This window comes from Budorcas taxicolor, chromosome 1 (genome assembly GCF_023091745.1).
Source record: "Budorcas taxicolor isolate Tak-1 chromosome 1, Takin1.1, whole genome shotgun sequence".
Taxonomy (NCBI): Eukaryota; Metazoa; Chordata; class Mammalia; order Artiodactyla; family Bovidae; genus Budorcas; species Budorcas taxicolor.
The window spans coordinates 219,270,552-219,290,112 of record NC_068910.1 but is presented as its reverse complement, the minus strand read 5'-3'; positions in this window follow the sequence as shown (position 1 = coordinate 219,290,112).

Below are 19,561 nucleotides of genomic sequence, written 5' to 3'. Positions count from 1 at the left end.
TGATCCTTCAAAGCTGGGCTATAACCACAGGACCCTTGCTGGCCATGCTCTGCTTCCCCTGGGAAACATTGGAAACATGGTTTGCTTCGTATGAGAGGTGTGGGTACAGGGTGTGCCGGGGGTCAGGTGACACAGGGAAGGAAAGACACCCAGCAGAGGTGCGTTAGTAAAGCGGTCACTATAGCGAGTGACGAGGCGTGACCCCAGGGACTAGGCGGGATACGGTGTAGAGTATCAGTCAAGGGACAGGGAGTTAGGATCCTGGTATCCCCATCGTTATTAGTCACCTGTTAGGGAAGGCCTCAGAGGGTACATTACATATCACTAGGGTGAAGTGGGTGATTTCCACCCAGAGAGTTACTGGCAAAGGTGCAGCTGTAGGCTGTTAGGAGTCAGGCCGCAGTGCACAGGTGGGAGTGTGAGGGCCTGAGGGCCTGAGGGCCTGCAACCAGGGCACTGCCAGAACCTGCCGCAGAAATACTACATGCGAGAGAGTCCTTCACAGGGTAAAGAATGTTGATTTACAGAGCTCCCTTTTGTTTCTCCAAATATTGCACTTTTGTGTACATGCTCAGTTATTAATACAAGCTGCAAAAGGAGGTTGCCTAGAGTTTGGTGAACTCTTCCCCTTTAGTACAAGATTTAATAAACTTCGGTAAGGACCTTCCCATATTTCTTAGATGAAGGAGGACACGCTCCTTATTTTGTTCAGAAGCCCCTCTGTATCCTTGATTGCTTGAACCGTGGGATTTTTTCCCCTCATTTGCTTAAACTTTTCTTCATGTGGAATGGTCTGCCTCTTTGACAATGATCCCAGGTTTGGATCCGTAAATGGTTGTGTCACATATACAAAAGGCACAGAACTCCGTGAAACTCCCATTGCGGGTCTGAGGTGGCTGAGATATATCATCATGAAGCGTTCATGTAAGTTATGTTTACATGTTAGTTTCATGTACTCGAAACATAGCATAGTTAAACAATAAAACCGCATATGTTTTTGCTCAGGCACAATTTCTCATAGAATCCACCTATCACAGACACACCCCACAGGGAGGCTTCTCACCCAAGATAAAGTCAGGACTTTGTATCTCATCCAAGGTACATGGTACGAGTTAGACCACGCAAGCCCTCCCCAGGAGGAGGATACAGGTTTGGTGGAGGGTGGCCCTTGATGACGAGGTGTGGACACAGAGGCAATGGAGCCTGGCCCGACCTCAGGGCGGTGACCATGAAGAGCCTCAGAGAAGTACAGTGCAGGAGAGACAGGCGTGACTGGGGCCAGGGGGCAGACCTGAGGTGGAGCACCAGGAGACCGCGTCAAGGAGCCCCCTGGGCCCAGGCCTGGCTGGAGGCAGGTCAGGGGAGAAAGAGGGAGAGTGAGGATCGTCCTGGGGAGCCAAAGGTGCAGAGAGCACTGGAAGAAGGGCACAGAGCTAGAGGGGAGGTGGGCAGAGGAAAACGGTGCAGAGCGGTTCAGGGTCTCATCTGGGAATGACAGCAGCCACCAGGGCTCACGTGGCGCTCGCATAGCCTCCCAGCCAGAAATACGTCTTTGCAGAACTCTACCGAGAAAAAGAGCACAAGGGTACATGCGCAAACGGCACTCTAAATAAGGCTCAATCCACTCTGGCGTAGAAAGCAATATATGTTTGGGATTCTGCCCAAGTGGTTAATAGTTTTTAAATATTTATTGACAAAAACAGCACATATTTATTGTAGAAAGTTTGAAGTGTGCAGGAAAAAAGCAAGGAAGAAAATGAAAGTCTCAAACAATCTGCTTTCTCAGAAATGTTTATGTGTGTTCTATAGTTTTAACAAAAGATTGGTATAATACTATGTAATGTAGTGTTAGAACTGGACATGGAACAACAGACTGGCTCCAAATAGGAAAAGGAGTACGTCAAGGCTGTATATTGTCACCCTGCTTATTTAACTTCTATGCAGAGTACATCATGAGAAATGCTGGGCTGGAAAAACACAAGCTGGAATCAAGATTGCCGGGAGAAATATCAATAACCTCGGATATGCAGATGACACCACCCTGATGGCAGAAAGTGAAGAAAAACTAAAAAGCCTCTTGATAAAAGTGAAAGTGGAGAGTGAAAAAGTTGGCTTCAAGCTCAACATTCAGAAAACTAAAATCATGGCATCTGGTCCCATCACTTCATGGCAAATAGATGGGGAAACAGTGGAAACAGTGTCAGACTTCATTTTGGGGGGCTCAAAAATCACTGCAGATGGTGACTGCAGCCATGAAATTAAAAGACACTTACTCCTTGGAAGGAAAGTTATGACCCACCTAGATAGCATATTGAAAAGCAGAGATATTACCTTGCCAACAAATGTCCATCTAGTCAAGGCTATGGTTTTTCCTGTGGTCATGTATGGATGTGAGAGTTGGACTATAAAGAAAGCTGAGCACCAAAGAACTGATGCTTTTGAGCTGTGGTGTTGGAGAAGACTCTTGAGAGTCCCTTGGACTGCAAGGAGATCCAACCAGTCCATTCTAAAGGAGATCAGCCCCGGGTGTGCATTGGAAGGAATGATGCTAAAGCTGAAACTCCAGTACTTTGGCCACCTCATGCGAAGAGCTGACTCATTGGAAGAGACTCTGATGCTGGGAGGGATTGGGGGCAGGAGGAGAAGGGGACGCCCGAGGATGAGATGGCTGGATGGCATCACTGACTCGATGGACGTGAGTCTGAGTGAACTCTGGGACTTGGTAATGGACAGGGAGGCCTGGCGTGCTGCAGTCCATGGGGTTGCAAAGAGTCGGACACGACTGAGCGACTGAACTGAACTGACTGAACTGAATGTGGTGTAGTGTAATGTAATGTAATACAATATAGTCAAATAATTAATAACTTGGGTAGGCCAAAATGTTCACTAAGATCTTCTGGCCAACCCAATAATTAATATAAATGGGCTTCCTGGTGGCTTAGACAGTATAGAATCTGCCTGCAATGCAGGAGACCTGGGTTCAACCCCTGCGTGGGGAAGATCTCCTGGAGGAGAGACGGCAACCCACTCCAGTATTCTTGCCTGGAGAATCCGATTGACAGAGGAGCCTGGGGGGTACAGTCCGTGGGGCTGCAGAGAGTTGGACATGAGCAACTAACCCACACACACAACTACTGTAGTGTATGAGAATGTAGTGTAGTGTACTATAATGTGTTGCTTTGTAACTTATGAACTTAATACTTGAGTATCATCCCATTCAGTGGCACTTTGTCCGTTTGTGAGAAATACTTCTAGGAAATTGGGAGGTAACAAAGTCACCCCCACAGCAACATGCACAAAACGTATGATAGAGCAAAACATCAATTCACTCACTCCCTAACGTGACGAGTTGCCGTGCGGCTCAGGGTACTGTCCAGCAGGAAACAGGTTGCATGCTCCGATGAGGACCCTTTGGGGAGAGTTGGTAAAGCGTGTAGGGGAGCTGCCAGGACCCAGGAGGCAGCGACCTCAGGGCACCAGCCCCAGACCCAAGGAGCACTGGGGAGAGTTTGTAAAGCGTGTAGGGGAGCCGCCAGGACCCAGGAGGCAGGGACCTCAGGGCCCACCAGCCCCAGACCTGAGGACAGCAGAGAGGGGGCAGCGAGCAGACACGGCGGGGCGGCCGAGCACACTGGCCCCTCTGCGGGAGCTGCAAGAGGGCTGGATCCAGGCGGACAGCTGACTTGAGATAAGCCTGCTGGGCGGGAGCTGGGAGGAGAGACTCCCCAGCCCTGGAAGGCTCTTCCTTTGGCATTCTGCCCATGGCCTGTCCCCATGCTGAGCCCACCCAGAGAGCAACTGTAAGGAAGCCTCTAGGCGTGCCCCAGAGCGGCCAGCTTTCTGCGGCCGCAGAGGGGGTGCCCTCGCTCTGTTGCTGCTCTGGTCCCGTTGCTAAGTCCTGTCTGAGTCTTCGGGACCCCACGGGCTGCAGCGCGACAGGCTCCTCTGTCCCTCACTATCTCCAGGAGCTGCTGAAATTCACGTCCATTGAGTCTCAAACACTAGTGCTCACAAAGGGTCACTTCTCTTGTCTCTATGTTCTGGGTAGCAGAACTTGTCTATTTTTCATTTATTTGTTCACTTAAGTCTTCACTTACTCAACAAAGATATTCAATCATTAATACCAGAAAAAAAATGGAGGGGGGGGTGATTAGCAGGTGGCCTGTTACCCTACATAGAGTATTGTTAAGTGTTGGAACATCAAAGGATGGAGTTCTTAACAGGGAATGATAATGTATACTATTCAAATAATGATGTCAATTTTCTTTTTCATTTGAGGATGCTGGCAGAGCCACATTGGGAAAGATTTAGATTGTAAGCAGTTGAACCATGGTTCTAAAGGTGGAAAACATTTCATTCAAACAAGCGTGGGTAATTTCCTAAGTGCCGGTGCCAATTCCTTTCCATCTCTTCTGTTGAGAAAAAGAAAATTCTCTGCAGTTTGGTTCAGAATTACAGTTTCACTTTGATTTCCTTCTTTTCTTTCTGGCAGTTAATATACAAATTTGATATGAGAGAAGAACGCTGGAGCAGAGACGTGAGAAACGTATCCAGCAAAGGCCGAAGCCGTCACAGAAGAAAGACGCCCTGCTTTCATTGATGCTGCTGGCTAGGTACCTCCTTCCTCCTGCTCTTCAGCATTTTATCAAATTTCCCTTATAGTCAACAGCTGGCATAAGGTGTCAGGTTACTGCGTGCTCAGCCGCTCAGCCGTGTCCCACTCTGCCACCCCATGAACTACAGGGAGCCCACCAGGCTCCTCTGTCCATGAGATTGCCCAGGCAAGAATACACGAGTGGGTTGTCATTTCCTCCTTGAGGGGATCTTCCTGACCCGGGGATCAAACCTGCATCTCCTACATACATCACATTATTAGCCAAATCTTAATACAATAGGAGAGGGCACACAGCACATGCAAAACAGTATCTCTGCAGTCGCTCAAATGAGAACAGTTTTGATCCCACTTAACTAGGTAGCTTTTCAGGAAAAATGAAAGTATCTCCCTCTGGTCTAGACCACAGTGACCTTCATAAGTCCCCAAGAGCAAATGGCTTCCAATGGAAATTGACCAGCCATGTCATTTTTTCAACTAGAACATTTTCTTGAAAGGCCACAAAGATTAAACTCCTTATGCAAATCATAAGGCTTTCAATTGCTGTCATTTCATGTTGCAAAAAGATAAAATCTAAATATTCTGCTGGATTAAATATCCCACATCACCGTATGACAAAATACATGAATTAGTAGGTTTGGCCTGACACAAGTGCCATCTTCTATACTAGCATATTTTATTCAGGGTCATATAAATGAGAATAAATAAATTCAATAAAAATAAACATCTTCACCATTGTTAACAATCTCAGAAAAATTGGCATTCGCTTTTTACGGCATTTGTTCAATACTCCTTCAACTGACAGAGGGTTTTATTCTCCCCAGAGGAGAGAAAGTGGAATCTTCCCCAGGAAATAGCATTTTAATGCAGGTAGGTGCCTCTGTTTTCTCAGTCTGGTGAAGTGTGGTGACATGTTTCCTTCTGTAAGCGAAAATTGACTGTATGTATACAAAGCTCGGCTGACTGGGACTGGGAGTCATCCCTCCTTGAATATTAAGGTGCTATTTGTGGGTTATTCAAAAAGTGAGTTGACAGTCATTTTTAAGAACTTGATTTTATGACAAGGCAAGGAATTGTTTGAAGTATTTAAACAACTAATTGATACTTCTCAGAAAGATCCCTCAACCAAGTCAAGAATCTCTCTTAGTTTGGGACAAGCTTTTTGCCAGTGTTTGAATAATATCACGTCTTCCGAGAAAGCATTTACGGCTTCTGTTTATGTGGCATGAGAGCCACCTGAAGACTTGTCCTCTGTGTTTCCACCCTCTGTACACCTTCTAAAGAGTTCACTAAATTGTTGAAGAGTGCTTTTTTTTGTTGTTAATTTTTTTAATGGCACGCACTTTATCCATAGAGGTGGGGGTTGGGGGACACATGTTTAGGACTGTGGCCATTTTAAACTAAGGGGATGCCAAGTCACAAACAATCATGCAGCTGATCAACTTTGCAATGTTGTCGCACAAGCCTATCAAAACATTGTGCTACTGCCACAGCCGTTGTACTCTGCACTGGTAATTAACCTTGTCGAGTTGTTTTAAACAAGCCTCATGCAAGTCATAAAGCAAATGACAAATTAAGTGTTCAGATATGATTTTTGAAAAGCTATTTTTCTTTTGGATTTAATTTTGTTCCAGGCAAAGCTTCTGTTAAATAGCATTTTATGGATCCACAATGCTGGAAAGAACTTGAAAGGCTTCATATAGGCTTTATGCTTTTATTTTTGCTTTCTTTGTTTTGGGGTGAAGCCCAGAACAGTGATCTGATTGGCTCAAGGTCACACACCTATTTTGTGACAAAGTCATAATCGATTCTTCTGACCTTGAGGTTAATCCTCATTGCTCTGGCCTTCGTCTTGGTGGATTAAGCATATGGCCCAATGTGAGACAGAGGGAATATTTGACCTTATGGATTAAAACCAAGCCTATATATTTGTCTCTGAAAATTGTCCAAGATTCGCTCCTGTTCTGTTTGCTCTTTGCTTTTCTGTTTATTTCCATGTCAACCAAACCTTGTCTAGGAAACTTCTCAACTTTCCAAACTCATTCAGCCTCGAAACTCCCTTCATCTGAACTCACACACTTTGAGGTCTGCATATTTCAGTGCCACTCCCGTACTTCCCCGGTTTGCTCTCCATCCCACTAGACTGAGATGATTAAAAAAAAAAAAAGGTTTTCCCTTTGGAAAATGGCACATGAAGATGTCGTCACGAGAGGAAAAACAGGAGACATATAGTATTTCCAGTCAAAGGACTGAGTAGCATTTTCACAGAGATGTGTAGGGAATAGCTAAATGAAAGCAACCCAGAAAAACAGAAATTCTTGTTTTCATTAAGCTTGTTACTTACTGATTTTCAGGACCTAGAATTTTATTTATCAGGATTAACATATTTACCCAGATCCTTTTCCCTTTGACCCTAAAATGAAGTGGAAACTTTATAATTATGGATTTGTGGTAAAGGTGATTTAATACCTCCCAAATATTCATCTTTGGCCACCTGATGAGAAGAGCTGACTCACTGGAAAAGACCCTGATGCTGGGGAAGATTGAAGGCGGGGGGAGAAGGGGATGACAGAGGATGAGATGGTTGGATGGCATCACTGACTTGATGGACTTGAGTTTGGGTAGGCTCGGGGAGTTGGTGATGGACAGGGAATCCTGGCGTGCTGCTGTCCTTGGGGTCTCAAAGAGTCAGACACGACTGAGCGACTGAACTGAACTGAACTGAACATACATCCAGCAACTTTCACTGTTGTCTTCATATCCTAAAATTCAGGGACTCAGCCGAAAACTGCAAATTAGAGATCAAATTAATTTACCCGTTCTTTGCTCCTCCACATCCTAAGATGCCTCTCAAAGTGGGAACAAGAAATGATCATAGTGCGTGTGTATGTCACTATGTGTTTATAACATAAAGGAAACTGTGAGATAGACATGAAGAACAAACGTGGAGGGATTTTCACAATGGTTAGGTGTCTCTAAGCCTCCTGCCTTCATAGCTTCAGCTCTGGACTTCAGCATTTTGTAAAGATGGAGCCGGCGCCTGGGGCAGCCCCAGCTCTCTACTCCAGTTTTATTCAGCTGGTTGCAGATTGATTTTTAAATATTTAATCAGCGGACCATAAAGTAAACATTCACTTTTTCTCCTGGTCACAACTGACCACCTGAGTCATATGTGTGTCTTGCAGTATTGGGGGAAAATGAGCAGATAAACTGATGATTGGAAGGAGACCCTTCGGTGGAATGAAAAGACTAAATCTGTTTCTCTTTAGTGTTCGTGAACTAAGGCAGCAGCTCACCACTCCCTTGATTGTCCTGTTGACAATTCTGAGAACATTTGCTTTCATGCTCACAGACACACAGGCACACAGACCCACATATTCCCTCAAATGACAGTGCTTGAAGGAGGAGGCTCTTTACTTGTTATTTTCGCCTTTTCTGTGACCCTGTCATTGATTTCTGAGTGAGCAGGAGGGATGGGAGGTGACCACGTTGTGGCAGATGCCGCCTCAGACGCCCGCAACATTCACGTCTACACCCACAGGCTCCTGACTGCAAGCATCCGTGACTCTCTGCCGGGGGCGCCTTTCTGGACAGGGAGTCATGCCATCACATCTTCAGGTCAAATCAGAAAAGCCCGAGAGTTAGTAGCCTTAGAAGCAGCCCTCAACCAATCACAGATGAGGTTTTAGAGGATACACACGCCACCTCCCTCACCCCTCGGCTGAGACAACACTGTTGCTGCTGCTGCTAAGTCACTTCTGTCGTGTCCGACTCTGTGCGACCCCATAGACAGCAGCCCACCAGGCTCCCCAGTCCCTGGGATTCTCCAGGCAAGAACACTGGAGTGGGTTGCCATTTCCTTCTCCAATGCATGAAAGTGAAAAGTGAAAGTGAAGTCGCTCAGTCATGCCCGACTCTTAGCGACCCCATGGACTGCAGCCCACCAGGCTTCCCCATCCATGGGATTTTCCAGGCGAGAGTACTGGAGTGGGGTGCCACTGCCTTCTCCGGAGACAACACTAGTGAGTGGAAATATGTTCAAGTATTTAAAGGAAAATATAAGGACAGTGAAGAAACAAATGAAGAACATCTACAGAGACTGTAAACTATAAAAACAACCAGGGGCAAATGACTAGTATTTCCAAAGAAACCATATACTTCTTGTCCATGATATTACAGGTAAAAAAAAAAAAATACACTAATAGTTCCAAATTGCTGAGGGAAAATAACCATCAACCTAGAATTCTGTACACAGATAGAGTGTGGTTAAAACTTCAGAGCAAAATTAATACATTTTAGACAAGAAATGATAAGGAAGTCTAGATCCTAAAAATATATTGACTAAAGACCTCAGACCCTCAATATAAGCACAGCTGAAGAATCCAACTTGGCAAGGAAGTAAACTGAACTCGGAGAAAGCTATGGAATACAGAATAAGGGAAAACAAATAAATAGGTAAATGTTGGCAAATATAAGTAAGTGTTGGCTGTAAGAACAACAGTAAAGTGAAAAATAATTATAGCAATGCCAATAACAGCAATGGTTTTAGTATGGAGCTGAAATACTAGGGAACAAGAAAATCAGAGAACCAGATTTTGGAAGGCTAAAATGAGACATCCTGATACTACTAATGATAGCATTTAACAATGTTACGAGTGCCCTACGTATTAATCCTCAAAACTGCTGCCTGAGATAAGTACTGGTATTACCTTCACTCTACAGATGAGCAATCCACCAAGCAGTCAAGACAGCCCTGTGCTCAGCTCAGGCAGCTCTTTTGCCACTATCTTTCCAGCAGCACACCTTTCTGTGTGGCTTTACTGTGGCCCAACCCATCTCCTTTATCTTTCCTCATAGATCTGCAACTGTTAAGGAGAACAGGACATTCTCTTTGCCACTTTGTGACTCCCATCTCCCAGACTCTGCTCCCCACTGTATAGCAAGGCTCTTCAGCCACAACAGGTGTCTAAAAATATATCTGAGTGTATTACTGTCTTGTTTTGTTGGACTCAATTTACTACGGTTCCCAAGGAAAGGTAAGTACAGGCATGGGGTTGGCTATAAACTTGCTAAACCTAAACCCAGATAACTCTATGTTGGCAGACATAATACATATGCAAAGTAAATAATCTGTACTTGTTTTAGCCACTGCATCCTGGGAGGTCTCTTACCAAATATGATTTACTGGAAAGTTCACACCAAAAGTTTAAGCAGGCAAGGCTCCTGTCCTCTGGAAATCTATATTTCAGAAACAACATGAAGAATAAAAGACGGACGACATGAATGACCACACGTCTCTGGTTGATGATGATGACTCATCGTTTCAGTCAATACTTAAAACACTGACTTCTTTGATCCTTGAAGTAACCCTTTGAGTTCGGGATTCTTCTTTCTCACATTTCCAGATGAGGAAAACAAAAGAACAAAGCAATTATGCAACTTGCTCCAAGACACAAAGGCAGTAATTTTTGGAAGTGGGATTCTGACCTTGCCCATCTAGAGCCCGAAATCAAACCATTTCTAGATGCTTATGTTGATATCAAATCAGTAATTTACCAAATTTAATCCATGCAAGCTTCCTGCTCCCTCACCAGCATAGACCACTGCCGTTGCCAGTGGCAGCTTTCCTCCAGAAAGAGTCGCAGGCATTTTCCAGAGAGGAAGGAAGAGCATTATGGGCCGTCTTGTGGTTTGCATCGCTGTTGTGACTGCAGTTCTTCCCATCAGAGGCAGAAGGCATTTCCTCTACCAACCCAGCATGAGTGAGTCCAGCCCAGATCAGCCAAGCCCTTGCTGGCCCACAGACAGTGGAATAAACGGTCCTACGCAACCCAGCTAACGTGCTTTGTTACGCAGCGCTTTTATCACAGCAGCTAGCTGATGCAGGCTGACAAGGGAGGCCGTAGCACTTACTTCAGCATGAGTGCCTATGCCTCCCTCTTTCTTTCAAATAGTCAGAGTGCCTGGGGTGAGTGGTGTGGGTCCAGAGTAGAAGAGTAAATGTCAACATCAGAACAGATGCATTTGGGGGCTTCTGTGTGCTGCGGGCTGGCATTTTGCACACGCGTTACAAGCCCTTGAAATATCGCTTGTTGGCTGTGCTGCCACGATCCATGCTATAGACATTTTGATGCACTTTATTACAAAGTTTAAAATCATATTAGCAGCTGTTATTTTATATCACAATGGATTAATAAGATGCGTTTTCACAAATAAGACACATTTTAGATAGTTTTGAAAAAATTTCAGTGTGAAAATCTTGTGCCAGGATTCCACATTTTAAATGACACATTTCCAAATAGCCTAAAGTGAAAATGTTCAAGTAATATGCCTATTTGTACTGTGCTTGAAACTATCAGCCCTCCAACAACCCAGGAAACACATAACCTCCCTACATGTGTGTTTTTTTCCTATTGTAGTATATGAAAGTCAGGGAAAATATATCTCTTGGTTCTTATTTCAGGGTAATTCAGTTAGTGCCACTGAAAAAAATAATGAAAGCAAAATAAATATCTTTTCATGTTTTCATTGCAATACTTGAATAATATACATGCAAATTATCACAAAAGCATTGATTTCCCTTCAAATATTAGAATAATGGAATGTTCTATTGCCTTTTCATGTGGAGTAATTAGGAGAGATAAGGATTTTTTTTTCCCTTGGAGGCAGTCCCACTTCCTATGGTGTTGCTAAGGAATAAGGAATTTTCCTTCCAACTGATCTTAAAAGAAATATCTAAGATCTATATCGCCTGTTTATGGATTACAGCTAACTTTACAGTCAGGCGTAAACTGTACATTTGAGTGCAGTAAGACACGTCCCCTGTCTCACAATAAAAATATTATGGAACATTATATTTCCATATAGTAATGGCACTCATATTACTAGTAGAAAAGGTACAGTACTCATTTAATTGACTAACATAAAAGCCTCTCACGTAAGATCAATACTTTATTTTCTCAACAGTTTTCATAAATGAAGATTTAATTCAACCTATATTCCTTACCCCCAAGACAGAGAAGGGTCAGGTCTGCTGACCACCCAGCTCTCTGGGGCATAGACACGAAATCCTTGAAGCAGCTTCATCATGTGAGCAGTGGGTCTCGATCTGGCTGCATTAGAATCACCAGGGAATACTTTAAAAGACACCAATGCCCATGGTCCTCCTCAGATCAATTCAACCAGAATTCCTGGGGATGGGTTTAGGGTATTGTCATATTTTTTAAAACTTCCCAGGGGACTCAAATGTGCCCCCAGCTTTTCCATCCTTTGATCCAGGCTCTGAATTTTAGGGATTCAAGATACAAGCCAAGATCTGGTTAGGTGGGCTCCCTTGTTGCCTGCCCTGCGTTCCTTTTCTGGTTGCTAAGGGCAGAAATTCCCTGCCCAGCCCCACATTAAGCAGTTTTTTTGTTGGTGGTGGTATTTTTTTTTTTCTTTGTATGCTGTGGGTCTTTATTGCCATTGCTTCACTGCTTTTGAGTACAGATCTCCCATCGACATCGGTGGGGTGCTGCTCCTGGAGTCTGGAATGTACAGTTGAGAGCTCCTTGGCGCTTCTGGAGAGGGAATTTTGCCCTGAGCTTGTTACACACACCAGGGTTTAGGATTCTTTCTTTCTCCCTTTAACTTCCGACTTTAAAGTCGCTTCTTTACTTTCTCTGAGCTTGGCATGTGTTGTCCTGTTCTCTGTGGTTCTCAGTAAGAGAGCCCTGGGGTGAATTTTTTCCTATGAGTCGGCAGTTGGGAAGATGGAAATCAGTTCAATTTCATCCCCAACCAGAGTCAGATCTTGAACTGAGGTTAATGATTTAGGCTTTACCATCCTGCATAGTATAATGAATGTTCCTAATGAGGGCAACTGTTCAGTCTTTTTGATAAAGACATTGTATAAATCTGGAAATGGCCCTCAAAGTCTGGTGACACTGGGCATGGGGCCATCTTGCAGTCTACAGAGAAAACAATGTTTCATGACCTTTATAGTAGCCCGGGGGGAGGGGGAGCTTCCGCTCAAAGCACCATGCAAGCCCGCTGCACAGCAGTTGCAGTTCTGCCTTCTCCCAGCCTAACAGCAGCAGCGCTACCCCCCTATCCACCGAGAGGGCCACCCTGGCCGTGAGGCTCTCTCCCCAGGAGCACTGCCAGAATCTAGCAAGTGACCATGGACAACACGAAAACGTGGCTGACAACATTAAGTGCACATCCTGCCCTCTTTGCATAGGAGAGGGGCACCCGATCCAGCTACACAAATGGCTCTGAGTGTGAAAGTCTCTGCCGACTCTCCATGGGCTGCAAAATACATGTAAGGGCCTTTAGGCTACATAACATGGCACCACTCCAGTCCATCCCTCAGGGAAAGGAAAAAGGCAGTTCATTTGATGGAGAATATTAGATTGCCATGGGCTTCTCCAAAAGCTCAGCAGTAAAGGGTCCACTTGCAAAGCAGGAGGCACAAGAGAGATGAGTTCAACGGGGTTGAGAAGATGCCCTGGAGGAGGAGACAGCCGCCACTCCAGCACTCCTGCCTGGGGGATCCTGCGGACAGAGGAGCCCATAGAGTCCACAGGGCCGCAAAGAGTTAGACCCGACTGAAGCGACGGACACACAGGGGCGCGTTTGCTTGTCATCACCCCTAGTCACCCCAGTAACCATCGTTCAAGTCCTCTAACAGAAAAAGCCAGAACGTGTGTCAGTCCTCATTACGATAAACCCAAAGTGCTGATTTTCAGTTCTTAGAGGAGAATGAACCTTTTCATTTATAGTCGCAATGCCCAGTTGCTATATCGCTCCACAGTTTTGTCATCAAAACTGATGGCAGAGCTCTCATTGGTATGCCATCCCCGCCAGGGGCTGGACCCCATAAAACCTGCCTTTGGACTCCCCTGCGCTGGATGACGTGTTCTCTAATCAGTCAATGCTGTGGGGCGGTGGCGGAGTGGGGCCTTTACAAAAAAGAAATTTGAAAAAATGGGGAAGGCGGAGTTCAGAACTGAGTTGAATATCTTTGTCTTTATTATCTTCAAATTGCAATCATATGTATTTGTATTTCCTCCAAAAGAAAGCTTGGAAAGATATAAACAGCATAAAAAATGTTAATGCAAAAACCTCAATATATCATTTTTTTCTGCCTGCAACCAACAGGGAAGCAGGCTGTGATCAATTTGTTTGGCCTGATGAATGGCGACCTAGACACAAGGTTGGTTAGACTATTTCTGATAATAAAAAAGGAGCCAAATTGCTGATGTTTTCTTATTTGCTCTTCTTTAGTTCAGTGCTCTTTGAAATGAAGAAAGATCTTTGAAAAATCATGGATTTTTGCTATGAATTGTTTAACAAAACAAAGCAAAAAGGTCCATTTCCGGTAAACCTGACTGCTCCCACAGCAAAAATGATCAAGCATTTCTGGAAGCCTGAATTAGGACATTGTCAAATTCACAGTTACATTGGCTATGAGATGTCCATATTGTCTTATTAGTTTTTGAAATGGAAACGCTGTAATAAAGGTGGCGAAAGAACCAACTTACAGGAAATGTGTGGGGAATTCACCTTCGAGTTTCCTTTTTCTGAAAGGGCTCCAAATCAAGCGTACAGACGGGTGTATGAGACCCCGCAGCCGCCATCACCCTCACGGCAGAGGAGCCGCTGGGACTCCCCTGTCGGCCAGCTGCACCTCAGTGCTCAGTCTTGCACAGACGGGGAGTCAGAGGTTGTGAAGGGGGAGGACGGGGGCCAGGAGCTCACTGGGAGGTGTGTGTAAGCTGGCAGCAGTTCCCACGACCTGCCGAGCTTGGCCAAAGGCTAGGCAGAAGGACCAGAGGTAGGCGGTGAGTGGTGACCACACAGGACATTTATAGTAAAAGAAATCAGATCTGTTGCTCAGCTGACCAGCACACTAATGCAAAAATGAGTGAGGGGCCCCTCAAATATGGGCCCAAACATGGGCTTCATCGATGCCTTTCTTATAAACATGGCCAGTGGGTTTAGAAGACACGGGATGAAAGTGAGGGAAATTGGGAGGGAGGAAATGAACATGAAGGAAGAAAGATTTAATAGTTAGTACATAAATAACAGTACAAAATATGCGGATGAAAAGTGAATATTTGAGTAACCAAACAAAGGGGCCACTGGAGCAGTCCCTCATCTATGAACGAGCTAAGTGCCTAGACCGAGTCTCCAGGTTACGTCCTGCCCACCGCTTGGGGTGCTCACACAGACCTCGCAAACATTTCCACCAGCAAAGAGAGTGAATATCCCCCTGGAGGCCCTGCTGGCACAGCCTGAAGCAACTCTAGAAAGCTGGGTGCTACCTTTAAAGTAAACTTCTCTGAACATTTTGTCCATCCCAGGTTCTTGGGCACAGTGGACAAGCCCCCGATGTGCTGAAGCAATCGGTGCAGGAGAAGGGAGGACTGTGAGAGTGGATACAGACGCAGGAATGGCGGGGGTGAAACACGGACAGATTACATCAGCAGACTGCATCGCGGATCTGACGCTTTCTTCCGATCTCCAGCCCCAGCACCATTCTCAACCAGCGCTTACTCAACTCCAGCCCACACCACAATTGCTGGGAGATGGTGTCAGAATGCAGGTTCCCTGGTCCCATCTCCAAGCTTCTGACTCAGGGGGTGTGGGCAGAGGCCTGGGAACCTGCATTTATAACACCCCCACCCCCACCCCCCCCCCCCCCACCCCCCCCCCCGCCGGGCTGCTGCCGCCCTGCGCTCCTCTCCTGGAGAATCACAGATCTACCCTAGTCTTCGTTCGCTGCCTTAGCAGGGGCTGCACCATGGCAATTTGAGCAACAATTCTGAGACTTGAGTTTTAAACCCTAGTTGTCATTGCTCAATCATGTCCGACTCTTTGCGACCCCATGGACGGCAGCACGCCAGGCCTCCCTGTCCATCCCAACTCCCGGAGTTTGCACAGATTCATGTCCATTGAGTTGGTGATGCCCTCCAACCATCTCATCCTCTGCCGCCCTCTTCTCCTTTGCCTTCAGTCTTTCTCAGCATCAAAGCTTTTCCAGTGAGTCGGCTCTCGGCATCATGAAGAATCGGAAATCCAGTGTCCGCATCAGTCCTTTCAGTGACTATTCAGGGTTGATTTCCTTAAAACCCAGATTTTGGGAGAAATAAAGGGACACTTGGTGAGAGCAAGTATTTGGAAAATTATCTGAAAGACTAGAACAAAGACTTCCTTTTGAAGAGTTGAGTAGAGCTTAAATGCTTGTGAGGTCCCTGGGACACGGATACAGGAGGGCCCTGGATACTGACACCTCCATTACTGAGTCTGGGGTGGAGAAAAAAGACAGCTGATGGGATGTGAAAACACAGGGGACCTGTGCCCCAGTCCCTGAGAAGCGCCCTGGGAAGGTGAGAAGATCAAGAAGGTATGGGTCCACGGTATATCTGAGCCAGGATTTGGTCAACTTGTTCTTAAAGATTCAGATAGGAAATATCTCAGCCTTTGCGTGCCAAAAGGAATCTGCCACAGCAATTCTGTCATCCACACAAAAGCAGCCACAGACAACATGTAAATGAATGAATGTGAGATATTCCAATAAAACTTTATTTACATAAACAGGCAGATGGCTGGCTTTGACCTATGGGCTGTAGTTTGCCTGCCCACCCTGGTCTAAAACGACAGTGCTTCACACAGCCTGAAAGGGCCCCTACATCCCAGGAGACCCAGAAGTCCACCAGGTGCTGGAGAGCAGCTTGGAAGATGGAAAGGACCTTCTCTGAGATTCCAAAATCCAGCCCGGCACCGTAAGTGGCCAAGATAACCCCTGACCCCTATGGGACCTCGCCAAGGCCCTCTAATGGATGCTAGGTCCCGCTTTTCCAGGGTGCTGTGGGACCAGGTAAGCCCCAGAGCAGTTAAAACCCTCAGCAAAAGGGAGAGGCGGAGGGTGACTCCAAGGTTATTCTGTTTCTGTACCCTTGCAGAATGCAGGCACAAATAGAAATCAACTTTTTCCTAAAGCCAGGTTTATGTCCTATGTTTGCAGAAAAGAGCTATTTTACTTTGTTAATTTGAGGGTGGTGGTTGTTGTTTTTAATCTGGTGCACATTTTACACTTACAGCATGTCAATAGCCACAGGCCATATTGGACCACACAGATTTGGATGCTGAAATGTCCCCCTTTTCTCCCTTTTCAGAGCAGTCAGACCAGTCCCACCAGCCCTCCTGGGTGGACTTTAGAAACAATTAAGGAGGCAGTTGTTGTGTAGGGAGAATAGTCTCCCAGCTGCTGGAGGCCTGGGAGGAGGAGGAGGTTAAGAATTCAAAAAAAGCCTCTTTTACAGACAGTGATGAGACCAGAAGGACAAGAGACCTCGTGGGACAACCATTTCAAGGGAATTTGAATAATTCAGGTTAATATCAAGGTCAGTATCTATGACCATTCTAGGAAAACCTGCACCATGGGTTAATTAAAAATCTAAATGTAGTACCATCTCCCAGCCATGACTCACTTCTTAATAATTTTCAAGTGAAAGATGAATAGAGTAGTAAATCAATGTCATTCAAACAACACAAGTCATCAAGAGTAACCAACAAATAGAGTAACTTGATGTTCACCCATTTCTAGGAGAAATACTCATAGTTTATACAGACATCACGGTGGAGTTTATAACTCAATTGCCGTCTATGGATAGAAATTAGAGTTCGGAGGGTTCACCCAGACACCAGTGTCTCAGGTTCAATAAAGGGAGTTCTTCTCATTTCAGTTGCAACGCGAGACCTGCGGTGCCTTGAACGATTTCACAAGATCTACATGCTTCGCCTTGAGTGCAGGAGGTTTGGAAGTTTAACACTTGGATACTGGAACCATAGCATCTTAACAAACCAGACGAAACCAGAATATGGAAACTCTGAGGCAGAGTGAGAACCCCTTTGGTAGGTCTGTAGAATTTCAAGGTACTGCTGACTGCACTGTCTCAATGAAGGTAGGAAAATACTGCATTTCCATGGACTAACGCAGCTAGGGCAGATCACTTCCTTTTGCCTTGTATCAGAACAGGGAGTGAGTTGCTCATAGATTTCTGGATAATTATGGAAAGAATATTTTAAAAATCAGATGAAAAAAGTTGTTTAATGTTTGAAGAAATTAAGTTCATCTGGCAACAGTTGACTATCATGGACTTCTGTTTGGGCAATAACTCTCCTCTCTCCCAGTTCAGCATGGTCCCCTGGAATACTGCTGAGAGCTACACACATCAGTTTAAGTTTTCCAGGAGCCACGTTTGTGTAAGTCAAAACACGTATGTGAAAATAATTGAAATAATATTATTTCATCTACTGTATCCACAGTATTATTTCAACATGCAGTCAGCTTAAAACACTAATGTGATTCTTTACATTTTCTCTGAGTCTTTGGAACCTGGTTTGCGGTTCACTCTTAGAACACATTGCGTATGGGCCACATTTCAAGTGCTCAGCAGCGACGAATGGCTAGAGGCTACCGTTTTGGACTGTGTGCTGCAGACACCCCATGGTCAATGGGGAACAGCGAGAAAAAAAGGACCTGCTTCCCCCAGACACAGCCAGAACACACTTCCCTTGCAACCAGCTCAAAGCTACTGCACAGAGTTTCGTGGTGACAGCGACTTTCCCTGAATGGAGACTCTTACCCTCACTGATTTAAACACGTGAACATGTGTGAAGACCCTGATTATTTCCAGCCACAGACTAGGAGTCACGCTTAACGGTTAACAACAACCAAGTATCGAATAACAAGCACTCATGACACCTCGAGCTGAGCACATGGCCTCTCTCTCTCTTCCTAAAGGAAATGGAAATCTTTAAAAGCTTTCTTGAAATTGCATTCTTTTTATTCTTAGATTTGATAAATAGCATATGTATTGGGCTGTGGGGAGCAGGGGAGGAAAGATTCATATTTTTGCAGCTGACATGTTGCTGGGAAAAAGGCCCAGGGAAAATAGTTGGAGTGGAGAAGAAAGCAAAGACTCCCCAGCTTCCATAACTGTCTAGAGCCTCCTGCTGCATGGATATTCTGGCAAAGGGGCAGGGAGCATCTCAGGTCATAAACTGCCAAATAAAAGGATGAGACTGACAAACACAGTTGAAGCCTGCTTTGAAAAGTGTAAAATGAAAATTCAGATTGGCATGTTCAAGAGGCTGCTTTCTTGTCCCTTGGGAAAGGGAATTCAAGCAGGAAAATCAGTAGGCAACTGGATTTCAAAATGCCCGGGATTCAGAAGGTGCCGATCCTTAGGATCACTTCCATCAGTGTATTCACAGAAAAATCAGTGACTTGCCAGGTTTTCTGGGGATTTTAGAAGGATTCAGTGAATCCTTCTCTTCCACTACATAGAGAACAAAAGAGGCAGACCATTTGGGCTAGGCTGCATGGTGTTGAACCACACTGATGGATAATCTCACTAAGCATCCCAGAGGAACTCAAGCACGTGGGTGTGTCTATTCAACCCAAGCCAAGATGGACCAGGCTGAGGAAGCTCTGCCACCTGAACAAGCCGCAGCGCTGTCGAATTGGCTCAAGAAGGCACAGCGAGGACCAGTGGGCAGAAGCTGTTGGAAGGAATCTCCAATTCACTATTTGGAAAGGGCTTCTAAAAACCAGGAGTCCTACAGGGATGTGGATTCTAGGGGGAAAGCTTCAAATGACCGGGCTCATTCCAGCAGAGATCAGCGGTCATTCCTTAGGTAAGGTGCATGGGGACATCCCCCACTCTGCAAGCTTCCTTCATTCCATCAATATGCAAGAAATTGTCCATGAGCCCAGCCCTGGAGTCACAAAGATGCAAAAGGCACGGTCTCAGCTCTCCAATACGAGGATCATAACTCTATCCATGGTTGGGGTCTAAGAGCACGGCTTAAATCTCCACTTCCATGGGTTGGAGGGAGTATGGGCCATTCTGGGCTTTGGGTTCATATAAGGCAGATTGTCATACTAAAGCAGAAAAA